Source organism: Haliotis asinina, chromosome 1, assembly GCF_037392515.1.
Source record: "Haliotis asinina isolate JCU_RB_2024 chromosome 1, JCU_Hal_asi_v2, whole genome shotgun sequence".
Taxonomy (NCBI): Eukaryota; Metazoa; Mollusca; class Gastropoda; order Lepetellida; family Haliotidae; genus Haliotis; species Haliotis asinina.
In genome coordinates this window covers 60,816,821-60,833,555 of record NC_090280.1, presented here as the reverse complement: position 1 = coordinate 60,833,555, position 16,735 = coordinate 60,816,821, and the positions used below count along the sequence as shown (strand labels likewise).

Sequence of the window (16,735 nt, the reverse complement as noted above, 5' to 3'; positions counted from 1 at the left end):
ATTTCAGTGGTATGGTTAATAAACGCTTCACCTTTCTAAAATATTTGATGAAATAACATTATCCAAAGTATTAGAAAACTATGCTTCACGGTCGATAACTGGTCTGTAAGATAACTCTTAATCACTTTTGATACATTCAGTAGCTTACAATTAACTCTCATCTTCACTTTCCTTCATATCATATGTTACATCATGTCAGAATTGGAGTCATCTAAAAGCCAAAGCTGTTCGGGCAACAATCACCTGTCATACAAAAAGACATGTCTCTGTGCACAATAAATCTGTTCATCTGCATTGACATAGATCTCTCGGCTGGCAGTTCAACCAATCAAAGGGGAGCACAATCTCTCGACAACAACAGAAAAGGGATAAGATGGCCATCACAAATGCTCGAACCATGGTCAACTGGTGAAGGAATATGACTGGCTGCAGATACTGTTTCCAAAAATGCACTTGGTAGTTTACTTGTTCAATTTGATATTCTAGACTGCTGGATGTTGGTGGGAGCTTTTCATTTAATGTCTTGTCTCATCTACAGACATTACTGGATTGTTTGGTATATACATTGAACTGAAAGTCTGTGCGATATGGCAATGTTGCTAGGCTTTTAAATTGTAAGTTCTGGTTTCTAGATATTATAATACGCCCGTGCACTGATGCATTTTTGTTGGACTTGTTTCTTGTATGGCAAACACAAGCACTCCTACACGGTGATAAAGTCGGGCACATCCGATTTCCACGGACAAAAACCGTTCCTCTCGAGTTCACAACATTCAAATACAAAACAACAAAACAAACAAGTACAATTGGACCAGCTGGGCGGATTACGTTTTTTAATGTCATCGGTCCTAACATGGAACAGTACCAAATCCTCGAAAACCAGCATTGTTGCCGCAGAATGTGTGTCTAAATTGACCTTGTTCAAATTTGAGATTTGAACTAGGCCAAAGGTAACTGAAGCTCAACACGTAAAACCAGATATAAAAAACTTTTTTCAGAAAAGAAAACAACTCTGGAACCGTGTTCCCTCAACATATGCAACGTTACCTATTCTACTGGAGGGTTTATAGTAGCAGACACGAATAGTTCATTGTCACAAAATGTACGAACAGTGAAACATCCATATCCCGTTCCAGAAGAATCTTCTGTCCATGGAATGTCTTCTTGGCAGTCGTCTTGCCTCTGGGGGACTTCAGGGTCCATTTCCGCCCCCAGGACGATGGCATCCACGCTCCTGATAACAAAGGTAAACATATTTTACGTCATTGGTACTGTCTGTATTATAGCAAAATATATGCCTCCCCGAGAAAACAGCTCAAATATGAAACTCAAGTCGTGACTTTGCAGTATTATTCATTGTAAACAATGTATATGCTTCTTCGTGAGAAAAACGCTGTAACCTGAAACACAAGTTGCCTTTAATTTAACTTGATCATGACGTCATTGTCAACAAGAACATATTGTATGTTGTCTTCAAAAGATAGTTTGGAGAACTTACCTTCCTGGTAGTCTGGCTTTGTGGCCGCTGTCCTGTGCCAAAAGAGTCCTTCATCCACTTCTGAACATGGAATCTCTTCTTGGTAGTCGTCCTGCCTCTGGGGGACTTCAGGGTCCAGTTCTGCCCCCAGGAACATGGTATCCACGTTCGTAATAGTAAAGATAACGAATAGATTTAAGTTAATGTTTCATATCACTGATACTTACTACACTGATAATGAATATCAAAAGTATATGCTTTTTGCTGAGAGAAACGCTGTATCCTGAAACAAAAGTTGTAACGTACTCATGACGTTATTGTCAACAAGAACATATTGTATGTTGTCTTCAAAAGATAGTTTGGACAACTTGCCTTCCTGATAGTCTGGCTTTGTGGCCGCTGTCCTGCGCCAGAGGAGTCCTTGATCCATTTGTGTCCATGGAATATCTTCTTGGCAGTCGTCCTGCCTCTTTGTACACAGTTTCCACCAGGTCAACTCCGTTCGCAACCAGACGAAACTCGATCGCATTATGTTCTTAGTTACTTTGGTATTCCGTGCAAATATGTTCTTAAGAAGTTTGTAGTACATTTCTACTCGGTTCTGAAAGAGCGCAATGGGCTTTCATTAAGTTCTACTCGTTGTGCGTTTATGTAGGTCTCACACAGGTCTTACTATGTCAACACTGTGTGCATTACGATATGAGTGAGTGAGTGAGTTTAGTTTTAGGCTGAACTCAGCATTATTCCAGCAATATGACGGCAAGCTGTAAATAATCGAGTCTGGACCAGACAATCCGGTGAGCATCACCACCAACATGAGCATCGATCTGCGCAACTGGGAACCGATGACATGTGTCAACCAAGTCAGCGAGTCTGACCACCCGATCCCGTTCGTCGCCTCTTACGACAAACATAGTCGCCTTTTATGGCAAGCATGGCTTGCTGAAGGAATTTCCACCCTGGGACCTTCACAGGTCTCATTACGATGTGACTCGGTAGGGTATGCAGACATGCATTTTTAACATGTTCTCCATTTGGGATACATATCTCTGCCTGTGAAACATGAACAAATTTGCAGCTGTCAGCATGCTGAATGCTTATTTCCTGCAAGTTTTACTGGAAGCAATGGGTTTGTAGAGGAAGAAAGGAGAAACGAACAAGAACTTGGGTGAGAAACTGGCTTGACATGTGCATGTTAATATCGTGGTAGGTCTAATTCAGAACGGATATAAAGTGACTAAAGACGGGTTTGAACTGCCTGAAAACGTTGTTCACATGGGGTGAAGGTGCATTTCATCCCAACCCAGGTAATACCAACTAAAAATGTACACTAATAACTTAAAATGTGCAATGATCCTTCTCTTCGAACTGCATGGCTGGTAATGCATGGCTGGTAATGCATGTTTCGCGCTGATTAAGAATACTTTGCGTGTAATTAGCCCTGAACAATTGCATCATAGGTCGTTGTGGTAGTACTATCTGCCATGTTATGTCTTGTTTAATACGGGCCTCGTTAGGTTAAAGCAGTTAAAGCAGTTATATTCCCATCAAGCGGTGAAGTAAAACATAACATAGGATGCTACAAATGCATCGTTCGGAACCTTCCAGCTGCGAAAAATAATGAAACAATCTTACAAAACGATAGTTGTGAGAATTTGCGAAGATTAAATTTGTGATATGCCTTATGCCTTCAAATCGTTTGTGACCCGTGACGGTCATGGGTAGAATAGGTCTTCAGCAGCCCATGCGTGCCATAAAAGGCGACTATGCTTGTCGTAAGAGGCGACTAACGGGATCGGGTGGTCAGACTCGCTGACTTGGTTGACACATGTCATCGGTTCCCAGTTGCCCCGATCGATGCTCATGTTGTTGATCACTGGATTGTCTTGTACAGACTCGATTATTTACAGACTGTCGTCATATAGCTGGAATATTGTTGAGTGCGGCGTAAAACTAATCTCACTCACTCACTCACTCACACAAATCGTTCGTAAACAATGCATGGATGTTAGTCTTTCTCCTCCAGCCCAGAAATCCATGCGCGTCCTGTTTTCATTGTACAGCAATAGTTTTCCCTCTTGTAGGCTTTTATCAAGATCACTTAAACCAATTAGATCTGAATATCCTGTCACGGACGGGAGATACACATACCCTTGCTATATCGGAGTTCTTTCAAATATCATTATAACATTTCATAGCCAGTAGTCTTATGATGTATGAGCCGTGAAGATCCGGAATAAAATTGGTCTTCAGCAATCCATGCTTGTCGTAAGAGGTGACTAATGGAATAATGTGGTCAGGCTGTTGACTTGATCGGCACATGTCATCGTATCCCAACTACAACGGTCGATGCTCATGCTGTATTGCCATGTCCAGACTCGATTATTTACAGACTCTAGCCTAATAGCTGGAATATTGCTGAGTGCGGCGTAAAACTAAACTCACTCACTCACTCCAGTTTACAGTCATCAGACATGTCCGACAAACTCAGCTCCTACATTCTAAAGTGAGACGTCACAGCTATACAAGAAACTGTCGGCTTGGAAACAGATTTTATTGAACGGGTGGACAGTGAGAGTGAAAGCGTAGTCGAATAGATTTCTGCAATGTTATAGTGAAGGCAGACACTGATAACACACTCGGAGTCATAGTGTTAGTTCAAATGCCCACACAACTTCACTATATGAGTGACGTGTGTTTTGACATTCTTGAGAGGCATTTAGAACTTGGTATAGACGTGAAAGGCAAATAATATTGATTAAGGAATAGCCCAGGAACCTTTGTGGCACAAAATAAACAAGAAGTTGTCATTCATGATATTACTTGCCTTCTTCCAGATATGTGTGTTTTGAAATCCATTTTTGTTATACCATACAAAATATGAAAATGAAAAGATGGAGGTTTCGTTTGTTAAATCAATACCCATAGTTACGAATATCCCTGTACAGGTACTCATACAGTCTGAGATAAACTCCCTACCCCCCTCACCCCCTACCACCACCACTGTCTTTCCTCATGCTCGGGCTCCATATCAGTTTAAAAGGAAATATTTCTTTCTATCGTTTTTTTCTATCAGAAACTAAGCCTCTACAACTGTTATTATGTCATATATTCACCGGTATATCATGCATCTCTGTAACCTTCCAGGTGAATTCAAAGGGCGAATCGTCTTGCAATTGCTAGCATTTACAGGCTGTATTTCATATACCAGTGGCAATGGTATTACCGATATGTGAAGATGCCACATCTATCTTTGCGTGGGCTAAGACGTGGGCTACAACACTAAAACATTCTTAGTTTTCGAAACGGTCTTGAGTCAGTCAGTCAGTTATTATAAGAAACAAATACGTCTTTTTGTGCAGTCAGTGCTCTTTAAGACCATATCAAAATTATCTCTGGTAAAGGTTAATTACGTGTGTATGTATTTATTTAAAGCTTCTTTCTTTAAAATACGAGACTCTTTCTTTCTGCTCCCTGGCAACGAAAACGCAAAGGAAAACCACACAATATCTAAGCAGTGATTTCGTATCAAATGTCTAATAACTTGTGCTGTCACGCATTACAGAAGAAAGGAAGAAAACCTTTGATGTCGTTTTTGCAATTTAAAACGATTGTTAGTTTCAGTAATAGACGCTGAATTATAGCTACGATCCCCGTGGTTGCACGATAAACACAAAGTTGGTGTTTACGGATGTTCGTTGCCACATCTTCATTTGGAATGAAGACAACTGTTTCTGGTAATTACCCGTCTTTGTGCCTAATGATTATGTTTCTGTAACATTCAAACTAGTTAAATAGGTGGACACGTGGTGCCAGTGACCGTATCCCTACTTGTGGTCTCTGTTACGAGAGGTGAGGTGAAAAAAGGATTTGCTTAAGGCAGACTTTTTCGCCTACATGACGACGTGCATGTGTGTGTATGTGTGGCTGGTTGCCCTAGCCCAGACTTAACGTGTTTTAGTGCAAGCTCACCGAGATATGAAGTAGGATAATATCTCCATTGCGAATCAAAAAGAGGTCATACCAAGCATGTACAGGTTTGCACATTTACAGCAGTAATTTACACCGAGAATTATTTATGCGGTCAAATCATCTTCTTGAAAGTACAGCTAATAAGTAATTATAACCATGAAAGAAAACAATAAATGTGGCAAGAATATTTATGATATATCGAGCACAGACTGACATCATTAGAGATTTCAGTCAAATTGGCGGCCATCTTGGATTTTCTGCCACCAGGGGGCGCTGCTGAGGTGGATCCATATCCAGAATTGTTCGGAATGGTTCAATATATAAGTGTGCTAAGTTTGGTGCTTTTAACCCAAAGCGCACAATTTTTGCCTTAACCGCCCCACCATAATGAAATTCTTGCACTATGATCAGTCGGGTAAGTCAGACAAGTGCTGTAAACGATGGACCTACCGGGTCATGTCTGTCTGTACACATCTTTATTGTAATAAGCAGTGTCGTCGCATATATAAGAAGTGTTCCTAAGGTCAGTTATTTAAACTGTAATGCAATTTCAATAAAAAAACGTATAACGATATCGCCTACTGATCAGAAAAGGTTATCAGTACCCAAACACCGACACACCGACACACCGCCACCGCCACCGCCCAATCTTAGGCCTGCCCCATCCCACAACCCCTCCATCTCTCTCACACAGACAACCTTTACCACACACGTCGCTCTGGACCATAATATTTTAGAGGGACATCATGTGTATGTCAAAAAAGGCACGCACGTTGGTAGTGGTGCTATCATTTCGCAATGTGTTTCCAGTGATCTCACTACATTCTGGTATGGTCGAACGCGCTAACGAATCTAGTGACAGTTGTATTTACAGAACCATTGAAATACATGTTAAAAGTGTCAGTCTTGTAACACGCTATTTACCCATTACCAACTACATACGAGTGTACTAAATATATGTCAAACCTAGCCCTGGTCATGCGAGACATGAAATGCACGTCCTGTAATCACAGCATTTACATATGTTACACATACTGGAAAACACATGAAAACAATGGTCATATTTACACACCTGTGAAAGGCATGTAAATGCTGAGCTGATTGTTCGTTTAAACGTGTGTAAATCAGACAGCCAGATGATACGTAGATTTAAAACGTTGTTCATATGGCCGCTGAATGACAAGTATATTTTCTAACGTTAGAAAATTTGGGCAATACCGTCATTTTGTGTGGTTATACCTGCGATTCCGCTGTATGACAACGTCAGCAAAACGTCGTATGACAACTAAACCTGAATATGAAAACCTCGCAAGGGAAATCCGATTTTGGAGTAATCCAATAACTCTACCCTAGTTAACACAAATGATGCGTGAGGGAGCGACGGGCAGGTTCACCGCAGGGCGACCTGTTGCCAACGTCGCATGAGGTCGTTCCATTGGGAACCGACAGCGGAACTACAACAGCCGAGTTCTTCCATGATGGAGTGTAATTCCGACATGTCATGTACGTCTTCAGCCGTCACGCCAACACCAGGTGACAAGGGCCTAATGACCTTGGTTTGGCTTGGTTTGAACGCCTATGTTACTTGAGTAAGTTCAGTCTTACTCCGTTTTCAGCAATTCAAAAAATATCAAACCCGTAAATATCCGGGTTTCAATTGGCCTTCATCAATTAATGCTTGACAAAGGCGACTAACGGGATCGAATGGTCTGGCTCGCTGACTTGTTTAACAGATGCCATCGAATGGTCAGGCTCGCTGACTTGGTTAACAGATGCCAGCTTACCCTTAGCTCATGAAGTCAATCACTTGATTGTCTGGTCCAGATTTAATTATTTACAGACCGCCGCAATATAGCTGGAGTATTGCTGAGTGCGGCCTAAACGTAAATCTCTCATGTTAGTAGTGTGTGGATACAGGGCATGAGGATCTTCATGAGTCGTGCCAACATGAAGCTATAGTCTGGCAGAAAAGTTCTTGTGGCGTTGTTTGGACACTTTACTCAAAACCTACAACTACAATCGTTTTCTACTTTGGCCTGATACATTATAACTGCTGTACCATTGTGAAGGTTTCATTTCATGAATTATGAATAAATGATAAAAAGTAGTTGAACAAAATTTAACTATCAATAAAATGTTGACACAGTTCACTATTTGTTACGAAGGAGGAGTGCAGACAGAGGAATAGCCAGGTGTGTTATTGATTCATTTACCTGTGCTGATCCTTACTGATAGTTATAATCATGGCTGATAGTTCACATTTTATACACTGTAATAACATTACCAGACTACAATCATCCACCTGGTGTTGGCGTGTATGGCCTACACTCATTCCAAAAATATGGACATAAATCTCAAACAATATTCACAATCTCCATACTAACAAAGCGTATCTACTTGTTGCTTTGTGCCGTATTCAATGATATATCAGCTGGATGAGAGCAACCCATATATAACATAACATTATACAATGTAATAATCGAGCAGACGACAATCCTGGAACAGGGCAGGGGCATCGATCAAGGCAACTAGGATACAACTGACGTGCGTGAACCTAGTCTTCCAGTCTGACCACCCGATCCCGTCAGCCGTCTCTTTCGACAAGCAGGTGGTAGTCCTCACCCGGATCTTCTAAATGTACAATATTAGATCACAAAGACCGATACTTCAACACTAGGACTGACCAAGTGCTATCTGGCGATGCTGAAGCTTCACCTTGCAAAGTGAGTTACAATTTGACTTTTGATGAACATAAAAGACATCTGGATTTCAGTTTCCTTTTATTCTTCAATACAACGTTTCGGGGACTGCTCCGGCCACATCATCTGGTAAGCCGAGTGTCCTGATGCAATGCATGAGTTTTACCCGCTGTTGACCAAGGAGAAGGCCCCGAAACGTTGTATCAAAATATTGAAAGAAGATGAAATCCAGGCATTTTTACGTTCATCAAATAGAATCATCTAAATTGGCAATCAAGGATCTAATTAGATTGTTGTTTGTTTGATTTTGTTGTATTCTTAGTTGTTTTGATTTTGTGTTTACTTGTTGTTTTTTTCATTTTCATAGTCAGATTGTAAAATACAGTAAAGATACTTACATTGAATAACGCCCTCATCGCAACAATTGTAACATTAAATATTTAGATGAATGATTTCCCTTCAGTGACATTTTAGAAAATTAAATCTCAATCTGTGACGATACCCACATCATTTTGGTTGACTGGTTGAAGTTTCAAGCTATCGCCAAGATACTGATCTCAAAATTGAGGAGAAAACTATAGTTACATTGGCGACACACGCGCTCCTAAATTCTGAATATTCAATATGGTGCAATTCTTGGACCACTTGCAGTTCCGATCACTATGGCGACCCAACAAATCTGCAACTTCCTCTACTGACAGAAAGCACACAAAGACAGCCGTGTGATATGTATCATCCAATTTCCGTATAAAGATAGCTCCGATACACCCCTATCAGCAGTCACGTAATATATTAGGATATATGTCATATAATCGTTATCGGAGGCAAATATTTGTAGGCTGGGCGTTATATTAAGATTCTTTATCTTGCTAACGCACTGTTTGTCCCTTGGTCTGATAAATCTACAATCGACCATATTAATGTACAAATTCTATTAACATCACAAACCAAAGATCCATCATTTCGATCTTATATATTCATCAACCTATCCTTCAATAATGAACGCTTGAGCGGACTGTCGATTCTATCATCTTAAGCGATTTCCTCTGTTAAGTAACAACGAAATGTCGATACGCCACCTTTTCCTTTTAAGTTCTCGTTTGTTGGTGTAAGCGGCACCTTGAAAGCATTCGTCCAAAGCCGTTAACTCGAGGGCAGCGCTTTCGTTCACACTCTAGCGCAAACCGGGCAATATTCTACAGAAACTACGCTGCGAAGGGATTTTAACTCCATCTGGTCTATGCAGATGTGGAATCGACGGAGAATCAATGTATTCCTGCGCGAATACTTGGACGGCACGCTAGCCTGTATTGACACAAAATAGATCCAACGCTGGGCGGTGTGTACCAATGAGAGTTCCCCGCACCAGCATCTGTAGATCATCCGCTGGATTTGCAATTCATTTACGAGGTGATAAAATATTGTTACGATAAGTGGCACTGTTGGCGCTAGTGTATGATTACAGTAGGTTTAAAGCGGAGATTGAACAGTGTTGGGTTGTTTTGTTGCATTAAACGAGGTACCAGCAGCAAAACAATCAGTTTCAATGTTGTGGAAGCTATTACACTGACGGATGTATATAAACATACTAGGACTGACGCTGTACAGGATTATGCTTGTCAGTTTCGCTCGGATGATGTCAACTTCAAGCTGACAGTTCCATCGGAGCAAATTCTTGTAAAACATACACGCTGGCAACGTTTCCTGCATGACCAAGGTAAGTTTTTCTTAAACTCTTATAAGTTATCCCATTTAACTAAAAGAGCATCAGCATATATCTTTCTGTTCTTTCAGAGAATTTTCGGTATGTAGTGATGATGTATGTACTGATGATTCACCCACAGTGCAAGACACAGTTCGTTTATTGATTTAGTAATTTATTGAATCTTCGATAAATTCCAACAAAGCATCATGCAGGTGCGAAAATCTGATCATTTCAATATTTGATTCTGTAGACCAGTATCGTCAGCTGTTCCAGTTATCGTCGACTGCATATGCACATATGGAAATGACGAAGTGCTCATTTCAAGTTGTCTAAAATTTGTTTTCCTTCATAATTATTTGTATTGTGTAGTTAATAATATGCTCTTTATTCGTGCAAACATATCATTGATCCGTGCTGGGGAATCATTAGGTTACCAATGCACAACACAGACCACTATTAGAGTCATGTAAATCACACCTCATTTTCAGGACAATGACAACCACCTTCGCCACACAAAAAAACGACCATCGGGGAAAATGTTGTCTATGAAATGAAAACGACTCCTTTGAGATATGTACTGATCATTCGCGTATTTCCTACTTCGTTGCCCTTCTCTTATTGAATAACACAACTTGGAGGAACTCTGAAGAAAGCGGTTTCTGTGAATGACAAGCCGCTCCGCAGGATCTTGTCAATTTCTTGTCAATTTCGGACGCGTCAAATGTGTCCTCTTCGTAACCCCATGTCTTTGACGATTAAACTCTTGTTTAGCAGATGTGACAATGTGGGATGTTGGTTTCACAGCCTTTACGTCATTTGATGCCTCCATTTCTGTTCATTTTCTCCGGGCGGCGAAGTAGCCTAATGGTTAAAGTCTTAGCTTCTCACACAGATGCAGGTTTGATTCCACACTAGACAATTGTGTGACGTCCACATTTGATGCCCCTTGTTGTTATATGAGTGGAATATTTCCAAAAGCGGCGTAAAACCTTCATTTCACACCTTAAGGAACGAACATTGTTGGCAGTGGGAGAACAACTGCCCAGAGAAGAGGTTGTGTACTGTTAAAGAATGTCGGCATCCGTCACAGCATCACGTTCCTTCTACCAGAATCCGTGAAGATCCGGGTTAGGATTTGATCTTCAGCAACCCATGGTTGGTGTAAGAAGCGACTGTAGTGAAGGCGAAAACTGGCTCGCTGACTTGGTTGACATATGTCATATATGCCATTTGCGAAGATCGGTGCTCATGATGTCGATTGCGGGTTCGTCTGGTCGAGACTTGATTAAGTACGGAGCGCCGCCATATTACTGGTATATTTCGGAGTTTCGGAATGCAGAGGTAAACAACAAACAAATCCTTGCGCCATTATGTTATTGCGATATGTTCTAAACCTTAACATGCTTTTTATCTGTTTAACTATTTTAACTGGTTACAATCTAAACATATTCATAAGAAACAGCAAATATCACAACTTGAATGACCAATGAGAGACTTGAAAGTGCTCTCCTGCAATGAACCTAAACATGTTCAGATTCAAGCAAAACCTCTAAATCTGTTCAAACCATGATTTCGAGTTTTCTACATGACTCAAAACTGTTCCTCCGGTCCTTAAACATGATAAGAGAAAAAAACACCCCATATTAAATACCAAGATATTGATAGTGAACGCAAGAAAATAATCCGTTTCGATTATCTGTCGAAATGGACTGTAATACTAGTATGAATATTTCAAACAACAAAACATAGCATTAGTCTTCAATCAATTTATTGACAACCGTACTTTAGATCGACCATGCGAAATCAATTGGTTTAATCCAAAACGGTTAAATTTTAAAATATTCACATACACATTGATGTAAGTAATTATGCAAAGACAAGGCTTTTACACAGTCATAGTTTGACTTTGTGTAGTATTTGAATAGAAGTATTGGCGTATCTCAAACACTCATTACGTTTTGTCATGAATTCAAAGGAAGTGAACGAAATAGAAGATAGTCTGCTCTTAGATTTTAATTAGGTACAATATATTTCATGATGCCAAGAATGCCTATCATTAGGACAATATATTCTTTTTCGACCGTTGAAAGCTCTTAACAGAACATTGTTCAACAAAACGGTTGTAAACATACGAATATCCATAGGGTTTTGCTTGACGCACACACACTTTACACTTTCAGCCCCACTGGACGAAGGAAAGTGTAACAGTATGTTACCTTCATGTTCTCACTACCTTCTAGTGATGACGTTTCTCGATATAATCTACGTGCAAAACAGACCTAATGTTGCCTAGCACGCTTTAATCACTAGGCTTCCCCTACCGTCACTTCTGTCTTCTTCCCCTACCGTCACTTCTGTCTTCTTCCCCCACCGTCACGTCTGTCTTCTTCCCCCACCGTCACGTCTGTCTTCTCCATCACTTCTGTCTTCTTCCCCTACCGTCACGCCTGTCTTCTTCCCCTACCATCACGTCTGTCTGCTTCCCCCACCGTCACGTCTGTCTTCTTCCCCATTGTCACGTCTGTCTTCTTCCCCCACCTGTCACGTCTGTCTTCTTCCCCCACCTGTCACGTCTGTCTTCTTCCCCCACCGTCACGTCTGTCTTCGACGCCGTATTCATGTATTTCTTATGTGTACTGTGGTAGGTCCCATACGTTATTACAAGGTGATGAGAAGCGCAAAGGGGTCCTGCAAATCAGAGATTTCAAGATAAATGAGATACCACTAAAATCGCGACATCTAGGAATGATAAAACGAAAAACGATACAAACTATTATTTTGAAAACAGCCATTTTGGTTCAATACCAGACATTCATTAACCCATTCCTAGTCATAATAGATAGCGCTACAACGATCAAAAAGGACGTATACAGTGCATAATGCACAATGCACAATGCACAATGCACAATGCAGAATGAATTTCTCATATCATGTGGAATCATTTTAGTACCAGTTTGGACATGCATTTTAAAGTATGTGTGTGGATGACTACATTAGTTTTGGTCGGACGATGGTGACTACAAGTATCATTATCAAGGCAGCATAATACATCAGTGCAACTTTTACTTTTCTGTATTATTTGTATGCAATGTGTGTGTGAATATTGTAATATGTGTGTAATCTAGATATGGTACGTTTGATGCATGAAGAAATGGAAATCAATTCTGACTCATTTCTGCCTCGTGTTACCTTTGTTCTTCAGGCTTTCATTATTATTCGATGTTAACCTATCATAATATGACAAAAAGTAGTCAAAGATGTACCTTTATTTGTACTGTGTATATCATACGTGACAGACTACGTTTGTTTAAAGGGACACAAGACCATTGATACTTCTAGAGGCCTACGTGTTGACAGGCGCAATCCACGTATAACAAACACAACTCGGTATGCTCGGTTGATGCCAGGTTGAAATATACAAGCAAATGTCAATTTCTAACGGATATCAACCTCCATTCAAAATGCTGCTCTGATCACACATGTTGATTCTGTCAGAAAAGTAAATATCAAATGAAACTACCTTCACACATGCTAATCGACTAACAGTCCTATCTAATTGGGGAAGGGAAGCGTAACGATTTACGATTGTTAAAGCTAAGTATAGAAGCAGTTTGGACATGTGAAGACGTGTTTCCTCGCCCTTTGTCAAAGCAACTCGGCACAATTATTTCCATGTTTGTAAAATTCACTGCAGTTAATAGAATGTTTTAAAAGTCAATAACGCCCCTGCGTTGAAATACTCCCGATACGTTGTAAGACAACACTTCTATTTATCAAATCGATAGCACTAACAGGTATCTGTCACAGATCTGTTTCATTTGATATGAAAGCTGGAAAGTTGAATTCCACTAGCAACATACAATATCCGTGGGCGTAGGCAAATTTCACATCATGTGATACAGATGTTGAATATTTGTAGAAGCAACCGTTGAATAGTTTCATTTGCTCTGCTACCTCTTTGCATCCTCGGGGAATCACTTCGACATTTATTTTGTGCTTTACCGACTTTTGTATGGCGAGCTATCAATGAGTTCATATGCTAACCGAACGAGAGGTCTTTCACCATCAGAAAAACCTGTCGTCAGTCTGGACTTCAGCTGTTGGTATGGCCATGCCATAATGCTTCTAATGAATCAATGTTAGCATTATTCTATAGCTAGTTCCAATTACGATCTATTCAAAAGTAAGTCTTTGTGCTCAACGGCAGTGCTGCCACAATCTTTGATTTGGACGTTGCAGTGCCTCATTTCTACCCAGAGGACAAACAATAATCCAGTTTCCCTAGCTGTGAACGTAAAGAGGGTATTTGTCAATGACCCAACCTGTATATCTTCCTTTCTAAGAACTGGGTAATATTATGCACAGAAAAGTTAACTCATTGACATACTTATCCCGAGAGAATTGAGAGTGTATGTTTTAGAAAGAAGACAATTTGATAAACATATTATTTTCTGTCTCAGTTATCTAAACCTTTTGCATATATTCATATATAAGAACTAAGTAACCTCATTCACAGTAAACATTCACCTCACTGACATCATTATTCCGACAGCATCTGTGCTGTATATCTTTTTTAAAGGAGACATTTTTGTGTTATTTTTTATGTCTATTTCAATGATCAAAACCTTTTGAATATATTCATGTTTAGAACTGAGTAACTGTCCACAGAGCATACACGACGCTGAAATAGTAATTTCAAGTACATTGACAACATCTGTGCGGTGCATCTGTTTACAGCCCATATTGGTAGGGATATTTCTATTATGTTAATAAACACGTAAACCAAGCAAGTTATTTCTAACCCAGCTAATTAGGGCTGCATAGATATCCACTCTCCATGACTATTTCGAAGCTTTAAAAATATTGTTTACCACCACAGTTGGCTACACAAATGTGTATGTTCAATGCATTTTCAAATTTGAACAATAACCATATCTGTGACCGACAATAGACTCACTGCCGTGTGCTCTTAACCACTATTCATGGCATTATAAAAATGAGTGAGTGTATTTGTTTTACGCCGCACTAGATGAGTTTCTAATGTTCTAATTGTCTAATCTTCTACATGTTCTAAAGTGGGACAGAGTGATAACACAGATTGCCATATGACGAACGAAATCGCCGTACTTGAAACTTAATGGGGATGTGTGCAGACATCAGATGCAATACATTTGTACACAGTTTCCACCAGGTCAACTCCGTTCGCAACCAGACGAAACTCGATCGCATTATGTTCTTAGTTACTTTGGTATTCCGTGCAAATATTCTCGAAACCAAATGAATTGTTCTTAAGAAGTTTGTAGTACATTTCTACTCGGTTCTGAAAGAGCGCAATGGATTTTCATCAAGTTCTACTCGTTGTGCGTTTATGTAGGTCTCACACAGGTCTTACTATGTCAATACTGTGTGCATTACGATATGAGTGAGTGAGTGAGCGAGTGTAGTTTTATGCCGAACTCAACAATGTTCCAGCTATATGACGGGAAGCTGTAAATAATCGAGTCTGGACCAGACAATCCAGTGATCAACAACATGAGCATCGAGCTGTGCAATTGGGAACCGATGACATGTGTCAACCAAGTCAGCGCGTCTGACCACCCGATCCCGTTCGTCGCCACTTAGGACAGGTATAGTCGCCTTTTATGGCAAACATGGGCTGCTGAAGGACTATTCTACCCCGGACCGTCACGGGTCACAAACGATTTGAAGGCATAAGGCATATCACAATTTAATCTTCGCAAATTCTCACAGCTGTCGTTTGATGACATGTGTCAACCAAGTCAGCGAGCTTGACCACCCGATCCCGTTAGTCGCCCTTACGACAAGCACGGGTTACTGGGGGCGGCCAATTCTAACCCGGATCTTTACGGGTTATTTATACATTTTGAATTTACTTCACAGTATGCCACAGTTTAACATGGTACCCAACCACCCCAGAGACACAATATACAGATCCTACTTTTTCTGGGATATTTCAAGTGCCAGGGAGGGTCACAGCAAGCACCACCGCCTAGCGTGTTTTAGACCGACCTGGCCAGGGCAGAACCAAGACCTCCCACTCGCGTGGCTAAAGCACGACAAACTCGACCGAGTAAGTCCTTCACGGGTCCATTTTTTTAAAAAAGACAGCAAGTAGAACAACTTCATTCAAGCAACACATATTGTAAGCAATCGTACCACGGCAATTTAGCTGACGATCAAAAAAGCAATCAGAAATCCAGAGCTTTACAATCAACTCTCTGGTGCATTTTACAATATAACAGATTGCACTTGTTTACCAACTTAGCGCTAAAACCCTTTCCACTTTGGTTTCTATTGTTCCCTTTGAAGTCGCAACATTTTAAAGCATTCATTCCAATTGAGAAATGTTTCGTCCATACCCAGAATTAATAACCTTATGCGAAAACGGTAGAATGAAGTGTTGTTACAGATATCATATACGCTATGACGCCGTATGAGTACGTTATGAATGTGATTGACTCTTATATTAGTTTATCATCCAAAACTGTGTTCCACTGAATATATTCAGTTTGTTTGTTTGAGATCAAATGATATCTCGTATGACGTATCGTTTTGACAGTAGATTGTGTACAATGCCCTGACATCATCAGTTAGATGACTCACTATGCTATGACGTCAAATATCTAGTATCAAAATACTATCAATGACATCATAATCTTGTTCACGTCACTGTGCTATGACACCACAACACTGCACCACTAATGGCTGTACCCTCTTCATAGATGTATATATTTCGTTAAAACTTAATGAAGAGTGATTGTTTCTGATAAACATAATCCCAACCTCGTGTCTTCTGATATCAAATACACTGGTTGATGAAAGTAAACGGGTGTTTGGTTTTAGAAGATCCAGCTCCAATCT

At 40.3% G+C, this 16,735-nt stretch overlaps 1 protein-coding gene across 1 annotated transcript in view; it reads left to right on the top strand.

Annotated features, from left to right (window-relative positions):
* Positions 1 to 9,572: 9,572 nt before the first annotated feature.
* The window catches only part of LOC137281622 (cyclic nucleotide-gated channel alpha-2-like), a 134,769-nt gene continuing 127,606 nt past the window's right edge, over positions 9,573 to 16,735 (top strand). Inside the window, exon 1 of the mRNA XM_067812980.1 lies at positions 9,573 to 9,865. The gene's annotated coding sequence lies outside the window, so the exon portion shown is untranslated. The remainder of the gene's footprint in view (positions 9,866 to 16,735) is intronic.